Raw genomic sequence first — 13,827 nt, forward strand, 5'->3', positions numbered from 1 at the left:
GACTTCGTTTAATGATAAACAATGCGTTTTTTTTAATTCGGTACCATTCAAACCCCCTATTAAGACACACGCATGAAGTTTGGGAGAAAAATAAAAATGAGCTCCAAAAGAGGTGTATTTTACCCCGAAAACGCCCCGAAGCTCAAGCCCCACAATTATCCCAGGGTAAGATATTAGGTTTCAAGATGTATATTTATATGGTCTTGCTTTTGAATAATTTTCATCAAAATCTAAGGGTATGAAAAGATTTCATCATGAGAACAAATACCAAAATGAGAGCGATAGTCCAAACAATCAAAATTAATACCAATCATTATCTAAAAAACAATTAAAACTATTTATTTTACTGGAATGCATCAAATTTATAGAAATTTTGTTCAAATGAAAAGGAAATAAATTTGAAAACTTTAGAAAACCGAGTAGTACTGATAATTTTTGTTATTAAATAAAAAAAAAACATGAATGATTTGCTGAATTGCTGCGTTGATTCCTATTTCAGTCACATAAATTCTTTAGAGTGAAATGATTTTGACATTTCTTCAAAATAAATTATCTCTACTTAAACCATGTTGTAATAATAATAAAATGATAACTTAAAAAGAGTAAGTTACATCGGCTTTGGCAATTATGTATGACACGGGCCGAGATATACAGTTGCCAGACTGTGATCATTTTTCAAGCAATAATGTTTAAGTCAAAAGGCCCAAATTCCAAAAAGAAGCCAGACGTTTTGCGATAAACAGGCAATTGGTGTTTTTATATTATTTGAGTGAACGAAATATTAAATTTCACGTAAAAAAATAGTACCTATGTAAGTGTCATTGCGTAAAAAAATAGTACCTATGTAATTGTCATTGCGTAAAAAAAATAGTACCTATGTAATTGTCATTGCGTAAAAAAATAGTACCTACGTAATTCTCATTGCGTAAAAAAAATAGTACCTACGTAATTCTCATTGCGTAAAAAAGTAGTACTTATGTAATTGTCATTGCGTAAAAAATAGTACCTACGTAATTGTCATTGCGAAAATACTAACATATCTAAAAATTACGAATAGTGAGGAGATAGGAAATTAATTATTAATAAAAAAAGAAATTGGCGAATTTGGTGTTTACGAGCGAAATGCGACAAAAATAACTTGCACTTTTGCATTTAACGACCCGCGCTAAAATAATAACGTTAATATTTAGAAACCTATTATTTAACATGGGGAGGGGAGAGCGTTTTGTGGTCATTGTGTACTTTCACCTAACAATTTAATAAAACCGATATCGTAAAACTTGAATTTAACTTGTAAATATTATTTAACAAATAGCGCGGGTCGTTGAATGCCAAAACACCAAATAATATTTATTTTATCAAAATAAAATTGCAAAAACATTTATTGTATACAAATATAAGCCACTTGTGCATTAAAGAGGCAAGCCCATTTTGTTTTGTTGAGTTTCATTGAATAACCGATAGGGCGCGCAATTTTTCAACCTAATTCAACAGTGAGGCCGTATGCATTACACCGGCGGGGGCCATTTTGTTTTGTTGAGTTTTATTGAACGACCGATAGGCGGCGCAGTGACAATAATTAAAGCAATATTTTGTTATAGTTTTACTTTAATTCAAACATTTTTTTTATTAAAATTCTATTTTTCTCTGACGGCGACTTCTTTCCGTTAAGGGGTTTGAAAAAAGATCTAATGATGATTGTCGTTCAATGAAACCCAGATATGCCAACAATACTCATGAATGAGCAAACAGCGGCTTTACAAGATACTGGGAATGTATTCAATATAGTTGTTCCAGTTCATGTATCCTGTGAATGTTAAATCCAGAAGTTTAAATAATAAGGGTGTATTATTACTCAAACTTGAAAGACGGTTTATCATTGTTTAAAAAAAAAAGATGGGTGTAACAGCACCATTCCACTACAGATTGGAGGTCATTTTTTTAGTTTCTATCCGTTGGATATATGTATATTCGGGTTTTTTTTTTCTTCATATCTATTATAGAGCTTAGTGTCATCACTTGTATTGACTAAAATCATTATCATATCGTATGAATCCCAAGATTGTATTGCTGGTATTGGTTTCCCTAATATTTTTCTAGTAAGAATTCTTTCTAGAAAGACATTTGGAACTTACCACACAGGAAGGTTGCTAACATACTAAGTAGAAGTGATTTTTGTGGAACGAATTGGATTCGAACTTGGAGCATCCAGGTCGTCAATCCGTGTCGTTAATCACAGTACCAACATCGCTTCTCGTTGACTAACATAAGAAACCCATAATTATTTTGTACTAGCCTGGTGGCCCGGCGTTGCCCGAATGTTTGGAAGTGTGTGTTGAGCAAAAAAGAAAAAAAAAGTGGTAGTAGGCAGGTAGGCTCGGACCCGTACCGTGAAGGAGGAAAAGTACGTGAAAAAACCTGACATCTTTGCTGTGGCGGCCATCGCCAAACCGGAAGTGGCGAAAGTTTAAATTAAGACTAGTCGATCGAAAATATCGGCGAAAAAAGCGACCCATCCCTGTAGAAAAATGCACAGTTGAGGGTGAAGGAATAATGTTTTAGCCAATCTTTCGATATTTTTCGTCCGAAGGGTCGAGCTTCAAAACGATACCGATCTTGTGAAAATCCGTCGCCTCTGTCAAAAGTTTTAGCCATACATACATACATACATACATACATATATACATCCTTACATACATACATACATTTAAACAGACAGGTGATATTTATATTATAAAATTAAATCTCAATAAATTTGTTCTAATTAAACTTCAGTTAGTCTTCCATTATTTTCCGAAAATTTATATTGTTTTAATCGTTTTCGTAAAAATAATGTTCTTTCCCATTTATGGTCTAACCTACAATAGAATTGCATACGTAACAAAATATTGTTTTATGTAAATAGCTCCAGACAAGGCATGAAACCACGATGTAATCAGCTAAAAATTATTAATTCAAGTCAAAAACTAGCCAAAGATAAATATTACAAGGTCACTTAAATATGTTTCAAGACTTTGTGTAAAAGCATTTAAAATTAAGACTCTTGAAAATCCAATACTATATACTATGATATGACTGACCAATTTTTAAGATTTCAGGTTCAAATGAACAGTTACGGCAGAATTTGAAATACACCTTGCTAAAAACTGATCATCACAGCTGGTGAATTTCAAAAGTGCAATCTGGACGTGATAGCACTTTAGAAGAACAATAGGTAAGAAATTTCTGTTTAAAACTTGGCAAATGCCACAGAAACACATGGAATGCTTTCGACTGTTTTCGGAGCATTTTGCGTTAATCGAGCATGAGTTTTTTTTAGTGGCACAAGAAATTTAAAGAAGTCAGGCAGCTTATGAGGGAGGGTAAAGGTGTTGATAATTCAATCCGATCCTGATATCTGATCCGATACCTCAAAAGTTCTGAGTGTTCCGATTCCTGATTCTGATTCCGATTAATCGTCCCATCACTAATACACACACACACACACACACACACACACACATATATATATATATATATATATATATATATATATATATATATATATATATATAATTTCGTGTATCTACAGGAAATTTTATGTATCTCTTTACAGTTTTCAATTTAACAGTGCTCAGTGCTTTAGTAGAGCTAGGTAGTAATTTTGAAAATATATAGAACAATTAAGTTACACATAATTTTTCGCGGTTTATACTCATATAGATTAGTCAGGCTATTTCATCGATGTTACTGCGTGTTTTTATATATTCATGTTATATTGAACTTGCTTGTTAACAAATCAGTTCATTCATTTTCACGATAATAACACGCTGGAAATTCCTTATAGCTTAATTATCATATATATTGTCAAAAACTTACCATATATATATATATATATATATATATATATATATATATATATATATATATATATATATATATATATATTTGTTTTTGTATAATCAGTAATGTATTTCTACACAGTCTTGGGCATGTTTCGGTCAGCTAGTTTTTAGTGACGGTCTAGCTTATACGAAGCAAACTTTGCAATGAAGATCTCGGCTCATCTTCTGGTGAAAGTCATTTATAAATAGAAACAAGGGGTGGAATTAAAATTGGTGTGGGAGTAAAGTAGATAGGGTGGTGGTTTAAGAAGTTAAAATGGGGGCATTGAAAGATAGAAAGATATGTTATCTGCGTGTGTTCGTGTTAACTCGTCTAAAGCCTTAAGTATACATCAGGTATATATATAAATATATATATGTGTGTGTGTGTGTGTGTGTGTGTGTGTGTGTGTGTGTGTGTGTGTCCAAGGGCTCTCACGGCCATCACGCAATTAACTTACCCTGCGGTACTAAATGAGTCATACAGCGAAACAGCATGTGTCTCATTAAACCACTAATTGTCCACTTAACATGGACGTTGGAAATCTCTGTGTCTCGGATTTTGGCAACCTTCATGTGGTCGATAATGTGAGTAGCGGTTCTAAAACAGAAACGAATGCCAACGTTTAAATGAGGCTCATTCATTCGAGAGTGTTTTTCTTGTCAACCTCAGAGCCGTGTTTATCTTGAGAATCTATTTCCATCTAATCGATATTAATAAAGTTATCGAAAGGGAAACGCAAATCCAAACATTTTAAAAGACATTTTTCAAACGATGTTTGTCTTTAGGGGAATCGACAAACAAGGAAACGAACAATGAACAACGTACTTAAATATAGTAATTATTTCAAGATAATGTTTTATCAGGAATTTTGGTGAAAATTCTTATTAATGTTGAAATAGGTTAGTGTTAGGGTTACGGTTTTGGCATTCCTCACAATTTCTCTTTTTACTTTTGTTATATGTGTCGTCAAATATGTTTTTCAGTCTATATTTTTTTCTCAAAAAGCAGCCTTTGTCATTGTCTAAATCTATACACTTGGCAGCGAAATAAAAGCACACACAGCTGGTTATAAAACATTTCTTTTATTCAAAATAACCTTCTTGATTTTAGAATAGCAGTTTTGCCATTAGTAACGGCGCGCGTTGTAGGGTGTGGTGTATATTAGTGAAAAAATGCCTCGCTTTGCTCTCCTGTCATCGCAGCTTCTGCTTTGTTGTTGTCTGCTCCTCTGTTTTATTGGCACAAATGACGTCAAGCATTCCACCATGTACTGTCTTGAAATGTCGGTCAGTCTCTCTGACCTAATCCCCGCGGATTTTACGTTCTCCATTTTGTTTTTTACATCATTCCTGGGAGCACCCGCATCCAGACTTCTGACCGACTTTTTCTGTAATCTCATTAATAAAAATGTTTGTTTGCAGGAAGTTGTGTCATAGACAGAAAATAAGTTTCTAAAGTTCAAAAAAGCGATCATGATTTTACAGAAGCACACCCATCTATTGCGAAAATTATGTAAACATTATGCATGTATACCTGTATACTGAGAGAAAAGAAGAAACGCAAACAGCATTGTTAAACGCCGTTGATTTTGTGCTGTTCTTGAAGGAAGATGCCGGTGGTCCAGTCGTTAATGACACAGAATGTTGACCTGGGTGTTCAGAGTTTTAATCCAGCGCGTTGCACATGATGCTGGCAACCTTTCCTCCCGTAAGTACTCGATGTCATTATAGAAAGAATTCTGACTTGAAAATATCGAGGAAACCAATGCCAACAATATAATCTTCGAATTCATACAGTAGATTGATTATTAATAACGTTTCCAACAATAACATTTATTCAATTTATATATCTATAAAAATGAAATTGTGTGTGCGTGTCTGTTTGTGTGTGTAAATTTCCCTATACAATTTTCAGTCTACAGACTCGAGATTTGACATAAAAAGTATTGAGATTTAGGAAAATATTTTGAATCAGTTTTCGGCCAGAAATTTGGCTGTCAAGGGGTAAAATTTCAACGATTTGACCTTCGTAAACTCTACCAAACTCCTCCGCCAATATTGGGTCTAAACAGTTGAAATTTTAGATGTCGGTTCTTTTGACATGGATCAAGCTATTTTTACTTGATTTGTTAAGAAGTCAAAATTGGGGTCAAAGTTTTTAATAAATTGACCTATCATCCAATTTTTGGTATAAACATTTGAAATTTATTATGAAATTAAAGTGTATTCAGACACAGAGCAAGCTTTTTAGTCGGTTTTTGCCCGTAAATTTGGCTTCCAATAGGATACAGTTCAAAGGATATGACTTTTTCTGTCTCCAGAAAACTATTCAGAAAATTTTGGGTCTCAACATTTAAAATTTTACATAAAGGATATTCAGATATGTTTCAAGCTTTTTTAATCAGTTTTTGGGTGACAATTTGGCTGCTAAGAGGTCAAAGTTGAAAGAGTTGATTTTTGAAGACTCTACCAAACTCCTACATCAACTTTGGGTCTAAATTTTAGATGTAGGTTACATGTCAAACTTTTTAATAAATATATATATATATATATATATATACATATGCACATAAAGTTATGAACAGTATATAGGGCCAACGCAAAGCAGAGCTGAACTGTTAGTTAAAAATAAAGACGTTTACAAGATGAAATAAATTGCTGATGTGTGTTGTGATACGACGTCATTCTAATAATATCCGAGTTCGAAAAAATTTTCTTCGTAGTGTTAGAAATGGCAAGAATCCTTATTGAAACTGATGAATGCATAAAGGGGGTGAATACGTCTCACCAACTGTGAAGAAAGATACAAATAGTACAAATATAAAAGAAACATGATAACTAGGGCTGTGACAACAGCATATTTATTTCATTGCTTTAACTCTTAAGTATATATCCATTAATATCTTGTATGTTTTTTATAAATACAGATGTGGTTCTCGGTTGATTATGTGTGTCTAACTGTGTCGGATATATACTCGAGAGTCAAAAGACTGAAAAGAATATGCTGTTGTCACAGCCATAATGATAACGTATATATATTTTTATTTTTCATTCAATGTGTATTTTAATTATATTTTATCAATCGGAAATAAAATAATAATTCAAAATGTTATCGAAGTTGCGCTTAGGCGAGGAAAAACACACCCAGTTGATAAGGACTCACAATTTGTCAATGTAAATTAGCATATTCTTAATGACTAATGAAATTCTCAGTGCGTGTCCTTCATATATCTCCATTTTATTGACGTCCAACGTAGATGCAGTACCCACAATATTCTTGAACAACATTTGTTAAAACAGAAATGTACTTATCTAAGTATTCTGGTTAATGCAGTTTCAACGAGTACAACCACACACACACACACACACATACACACATACAGACACACACACACAAGAAACACTCATCTAGTTGAAAACACTATAAATAATTCCCCCCCCGCTCTTTATCTGTGCTTAAACTTAAACGTAGATTCCATGAATAAAGCTTCTTTCTTAGAAGTGTACGCCTGTAAAACTGTCTTCCGTTTTCCTGCTTTTCAGATGCCTACAATATGGTTGTCTTCAAGTCCAACGTAAACAACTTCTTGATGAGCCGTTCCAAAGTTAAATTTTCCGAATATCCCTTACTAACGATTACTATTTTGTCCAATTGACTACTGTACACTCTTAACCCTTATCCTTGAGTGGTCTCTGGGCCTTGATAAGTGGTGATGCCTATGTAAATATATATACATATATATATATATATATATATAAAATTTTGTGCTGTATGCTTTGGAAGTTAAGTCTTCAGTCGTTAACGACACTTACTGACGACCTGTTCCAAGTTCGAATCAAGCTCGTTAAATGGACGTTTTGTGAATATTTCACAGCTACTTTTAGGAATTCTCTATTTTGCTCCAGCTGTTTATTCATTGTATTTCTCACCTGATGATGATTCGACGAAGAATCGAAAACGATCGTGATACATATGTAACATAAATTACATTTTACGATCACTAAGAAAGCATAACATAGAAGGGGTATTTGTTTAAATGAAGAAATGCTGGCACAGGTTATGTTGTCGCCCCAACTCGCGGAGAATTATTATTAGATGTTGATTTGTTCGATATCGTTTGCAGTCCTCTTATTTGTGAATAATTGCTAAGTGGAGTATAATATTACTGTCGGGGTATTAGATTCTTCATCTGCCACGTAAAGAGCTCAAGTAAGCCAAGACGTGTGTAACGTGCAGTCTTCATTAGGCAAGCAAGTAAATATACACAATTATCGAAATACACGAGGTGCCTTTAATAAATTTCCAGACTTTTTTTCCGCTGGGCACATTTATTAATAATACACACGCGAAACTCTAGTCTCCTGCAAAGAAATCTCCTTCGATTACAATGCACTTGTATCGTCCCAATAATATCTGAACGCTACCATGGAGGTCCTCTTGTGTGAGCGTGTCAATGACCCTCCTCACAGTTTATTTCATCTCATGAATTGTTTCATAACGACAGCCTCTAAAGTTTTACTTGAGCTTAGGGAATAACTAAAAGTCACAAAGAGCAAAGTTTGGACTATAGGGAGGGAGAAGGACTGTTTTGATCATTCGTAGACATTTATGCTGACGACACTACTACCTGGTTACTTTTAATGTATCTAAAAACCAAGCTTCTATCTTTACATCATCAACGTTCTGATCTCCATCTGGCATCAATTAAAATGAATGGCTCTCGTCTTGGGGAGGCTCCATGTTTTGACAAGCTTCTGGGCTTGATCTTTACTCCTGATCCGAAATGACAACATCTTTCTTTCTAATCACCCTTGGAGCAAACTTTGCGCAAAATCTTCCGCATCTTCAGTTCGTCGCGAATAACTGTGTGTACAATTCCCATACTGACATCAAACTCTGCACTTATTGTCTCTATAGACTCGCGACGGTCCTTACCCATGAAATTCTTTATTTGGCTAATCAACTCTAGTGTTTTGACGTCCTCGAATACTCTTTTCCTTCCTTGAATCTCTTATGCTACTCAAAAACTAATTTTCGATTCATGCAAAATGGTCCCAAAGCATTCCATACGTTTTTATGGCATTTTTCTATCAAAATTTAAAACAAAATGTTATTGCATATCGTTCTTCAAAATGTCCTCACGTCCGGATTGCATTTTTGAAATTCACCAGCTGTGAGAATCAGGCTTCAGTGGAGTGTATCCCATTTCCTGCTGTAGCTGTTTATTTAAATCTGAAGCCATAACAATTAATCATGAGATGGATATCAATAACATAGTGAATTTTCAAGTGTCTACGATAATTTTTAATGCCTGTAAAAAAGTCTGGAAACTTATTAAAGGCACCTTGTATAAATAATAATATACACAGATAAGTGTGTTTATTATTACAAAATGCTTATGGCAATATACATATATATACATATTTAAAGTTGAGCAAATTTATTATTATTATTATTATTATTATTATTATTATTATTATTATTATTATTATTATAGAGTATATTCTCTACCGATTATTTCATATCATATTGTAATTAATAAAAACAGTTATATTTAAACGCAACAGTCACTTCATAATATTTAATATTTTATAGCCAAATCGTTAAATAATTGAGTTAAATTGGATTTTGCATAGTTATTTAAAGCAACACGTGCGTTATTTGAAAATTAATTTCGTGCTATCTAAAATGAAATTGCGCGTTATTTGAAAACGATGCTAGCACTCTTCAATATGAAATAGCTTTGGGGCATCAGTAATTTGACATCGATTAACTCTGTCCAAGTGTTCGGCAATTGCCCTAAGGAGTTGCGAGATGTAAGATTGCGAAGACTTATCAGTGGTGATGCAATTCTAGAACATGAAGTAGGACTGGGAAGGCGAAGGAAATTGAATATTGAACATCTGCAATTTCAGTCACCAGCAAATACATGTATGGCATTTGCTCCCAATCAGATGAAGTGTACCTATCAAAAAAAAAAAACGACGAATTGAAGGGGGCGGCGGCTGATGAGAGGATAAAACTGAAAACTAGAAATTGCATGAAACTTACATTAGAAACAGATATACCAAGTGTAATTTTGGAGAGATGCGGACATTCTACAGGTTGGGAATGTTGCTTTTATGATTGAAGTTTAAAAGAGAGTTGAAAGGTGAGGGGTCACCACGCTACAAAGATGGAAAACTTCATACGATAATGGATTAGAGATACTAGTCATGGAGCTCTAAAATCATTAGATGTAATATTAGTATCATAAAAAAGATTGGTGTATACATTGTAGACATTGCAACTGAATTGTGACGACAATGAGGAATATGGAAAGACGATGATGATGATGATGATGATGATGATGATGATGATGATGATGATGATGATGATGATGATAGCGACAACGACGACGATGAAGTGATAATGATGATGATTATGACGCCGACGATGATGATACTGATGATGATGATTACGACGACGACACTAATGATAATTATGAGGACGATGATGATTTTAATGTTGACTACGACTATGATAATGATGAAGATAATGATGAAGACAATGTGACAATGATGACGACAACGACGATGATGATGTGATGATGATGACGACTACAAAACCGATGACTACGTGGATGACGACGACACTATTGATGACGATAATGATGATAACGGAATTATATTTCAGGTTAAGAAATCTATCTTCCTGATCAACATCAACGATCTCTCAAATCACACCCTAAGATCATTCGTAGACATTTATGCTGTCACACTACTATCTATGACAACACATCAAAGGCCGTAAATCACCAAGTTCTCTCTGATTCTCTCTCCTCTGATCTTAATCACGTGGTACAATGGGGAAAGAGGTACCTGGTTACTTTTAATGTATCTAAAAACCAAGCTTCTATCTTTACATCATCAACGTTCTGATCCCCATCTGGCATCAATTAAAATGAATGGCTCTCGTCTTGGGGAAGCTCCTTGTTTTGACAAGCTTTTGGGCTTGATCTTTACTCCTGATCCGAAATGGAAGACGTACATTAAATCTGTTGCCAAGGTCGCTGGAAAAATGGTGGGATCCTTCTACCGCTCTATTAAATATCTCACTGCTGATGCCATTCTCTATCTATATTAAAAAAAATACATGTTCCCCTTGATCATTGTTCACTCATTAACCCCTTATCCTCGAGTGGCCTCCGGGCCCTAATAAGTGGTGACTCCTATGTAAATAAAAATGGCCCCCATAACAGCAGAGTAACTATTTTTAAGAGCATCTTTGAGAAAATTGATCATATCATGTACGCTCATCCTTCGGCTAACATTCACGTCTGTGGAGACTTCAATGTTCACAATGTGGATGAGAGGAGGTTCTGTCACGATTTCTCCATTGCTTATGACTTTACTCAGATAGTTCGCGAACCCACCCGTGGGCCTGACACTGATGGTTAGTTTGCAAGTCTCCTAGACCTTTTTTCTCACAACTTGCCCTGAACTATGTTCATCCTTCGTTCTGTCTCCACTGGGATCCTCCGACCACTCTGTCTGTTGTCTCAGTTAAGATAAAAACAAAATGCAATAAGTCTTCTAACATACCTTTCCATCGCACAGTACATCGATACTCTATGGCTGACTGGTATAGCTTCCCTACATTTATATCAGATCTACCTCTACGTTCCATGTTTAAAAAGAAAGTGTCCTCTATAGTATCAGACCTAATGGAATGGTTAATTGTAGGTATAGACCGCTTCATACCCCCCCAAAAAGTTTTCAGCAAAAATCTTACAGCCAGCCGTGGTTCTACTTAGAATGTGCTGCTGTCATTGAGCACAAAATCACTATTTCCATTGCTTCTAACGCAATAGATGTACTGACACTTAAGCTACCTTCAAGACTGCCAGCAACCACCGAAAAAGAGTAATAAAGAACGCAAAAGATTGTATGCTCAGTCCATAAATCCAAAGTAGCTGAACAGCGGCTTAGTTCCTACCAGTTTTGGACACTAACAAACAGAGCTTTGAATGGATATGTGCGCTCTATTCCAACCATCATCAGTGAACCTGAGGTAATCTCGTCAGCATCGGACAAAGCAAAACTCTTTGTCAAGAACTTTGCAGCTAATTTTACTCGATATGATTAGGGTCACCAACCCCGTATTTCCTCCTGTGTCTGAAAACACGCTATGTGACATATATATCTGTGAGTGATGTTGCCAAGCTAATAAAAAACCTCGATTCCAGTAAAGTAACAGCCAAGTACGTACAAGCATAGAGTACTGTTGCCACATTTTAGCAGGAGCTACTAGAAGCAATTATCTTGCCTTGACAGAGTTCAAATTGACTTCATAGCCTAGTGGGTGATGCCCTTTTATCTTTCCTGCAACTTCTGTTCCACAGAAGAGACGTTGCGAGCCTGTATCTGCTTTATTGTTATTCTTATTACACGTGCTCGTCTGAGCTCCAATCTAGGATCACCTCTTTGCCAAACTTTCACGAAAAACACTCGTCTAGTTGAACCCACCATCAACAATTTTCCCTACTCTTTATCTGTGCCTAAACTAAAACGTAGATTATAAAGCTTCTTTCTTAGAACTACACGATTGTTCCGTTTTCCTGCTTCCCAACTAACTACAAGATGGTTGTCTTCAGGTTCAACGTGAACAAGTTTTTGGTGAGCCGTCCCCTTAAGTAATCCAATTTACCAAATTTTCACTATTAACGATTACTAGCATATTTTTTCATTGTCTCCCTTATACTCTATAACCCTTATCCTCGACTGGCCTCCGGGCCTTGATAAGTGGTTACTCCTTTGTAAAAAAATAGAGCCATTTGTTGGATACATAAACATATCTATAAAAAGCATACGACAAACATTTAAGTAAATATTGCGGCCCTGGAAAAAATCCTAATTGCATTCTTAGCAATTACTGCCTTCCATAGTTGTTGTCGTCACACCACGATTCCAGGTGAGCATATTCTGAAGATAGCGGTTTCAATCCTACAAAAAGCCAGCCAGAGGCTTAGTTAGGCAATAAATGTGGTGATACGACAACAACTATGGAAGGCAGTAATTGCTGAGGATGCAGTTAGAATATTCGGGGTTCCTATCCCGTTGTGGTAACCACCTGACGAGAGCCAGAGGAATAGTTGGTCGAAACGTCGTGAAACAACGACTAAAAAGATGAGGATAATAGTCCGCAATAAATGAATAAATAAATGAATAAATAATACTCATCTCAATAAACATTGCAATTAATTAAATAATACAAACATATTCTTTATTTAAATCATTAAAGTTAAGTGACACTTAGCCTTGGTCAGTTACAAACGGGTGAACATTTTGGAAATACCAGACGCTGTATACGGGAAGTAATGTGGCATCACTCTGAAAAACAAAATGCAAAAACTGGCCAAGATTCATATTCAACTGGGTGCCGCTTGTATATGTAATATTCCCTTGAAATTCCAGACATAATCACCGGTTCCAGTTAGATCACCGAAGTTAAGCAACGTTAAATCTGATCCGTACTAAAATGGGTGACCATTTGAGAATTCCAGTTGCTGTGTATGCTCAGAGATTTTATACTTTTTTTTTTACTTGGGAATAAGCACTTATCAAGGCTCGAAGATCACTCGAGGATAAAAGTTAATGAATGTAAGGTGGTAGTGTAGTAATTCTTGAAAGTGTAAACTTTTTGTTCATCAAGAATTTGTTTGCATTGGATTTGAAAGCTACCATGTTTTATTGGAGAGAGATAGGTACTGGCAGGCTATTCTTGCCCAAGACATGCTGTACAAAATAATACAGCTCTCCCCACGACCTCGAGGGTTTAGTGACTTATCCAGAAATTTCCTCCCTGAGAAGAAGCCGGATTAACCGGTCCAGAATAAATGGCACTCTATGGAAAAAAAGATTTTTTTCCAGCAGAAGCATAGATATGACTAATTTTACAGACAAGTTTGTATTGCGCTTA

Source organism: Euprymna scolopes, chromosome 25, assembly GCF_053919585.1.
Source record: "Euprymna scolopes isolate OS-2025 chromosome 25, ASM5391958v1, whole genome shotgun sequence".
In the NCBI taxonomy this organism is placed as follows: Eukaryota; Metazoa; Mollusca; class Cephalopoda; order Sepiida; family Sepiolidae; genus Euprymna; species Euprymna scolopes.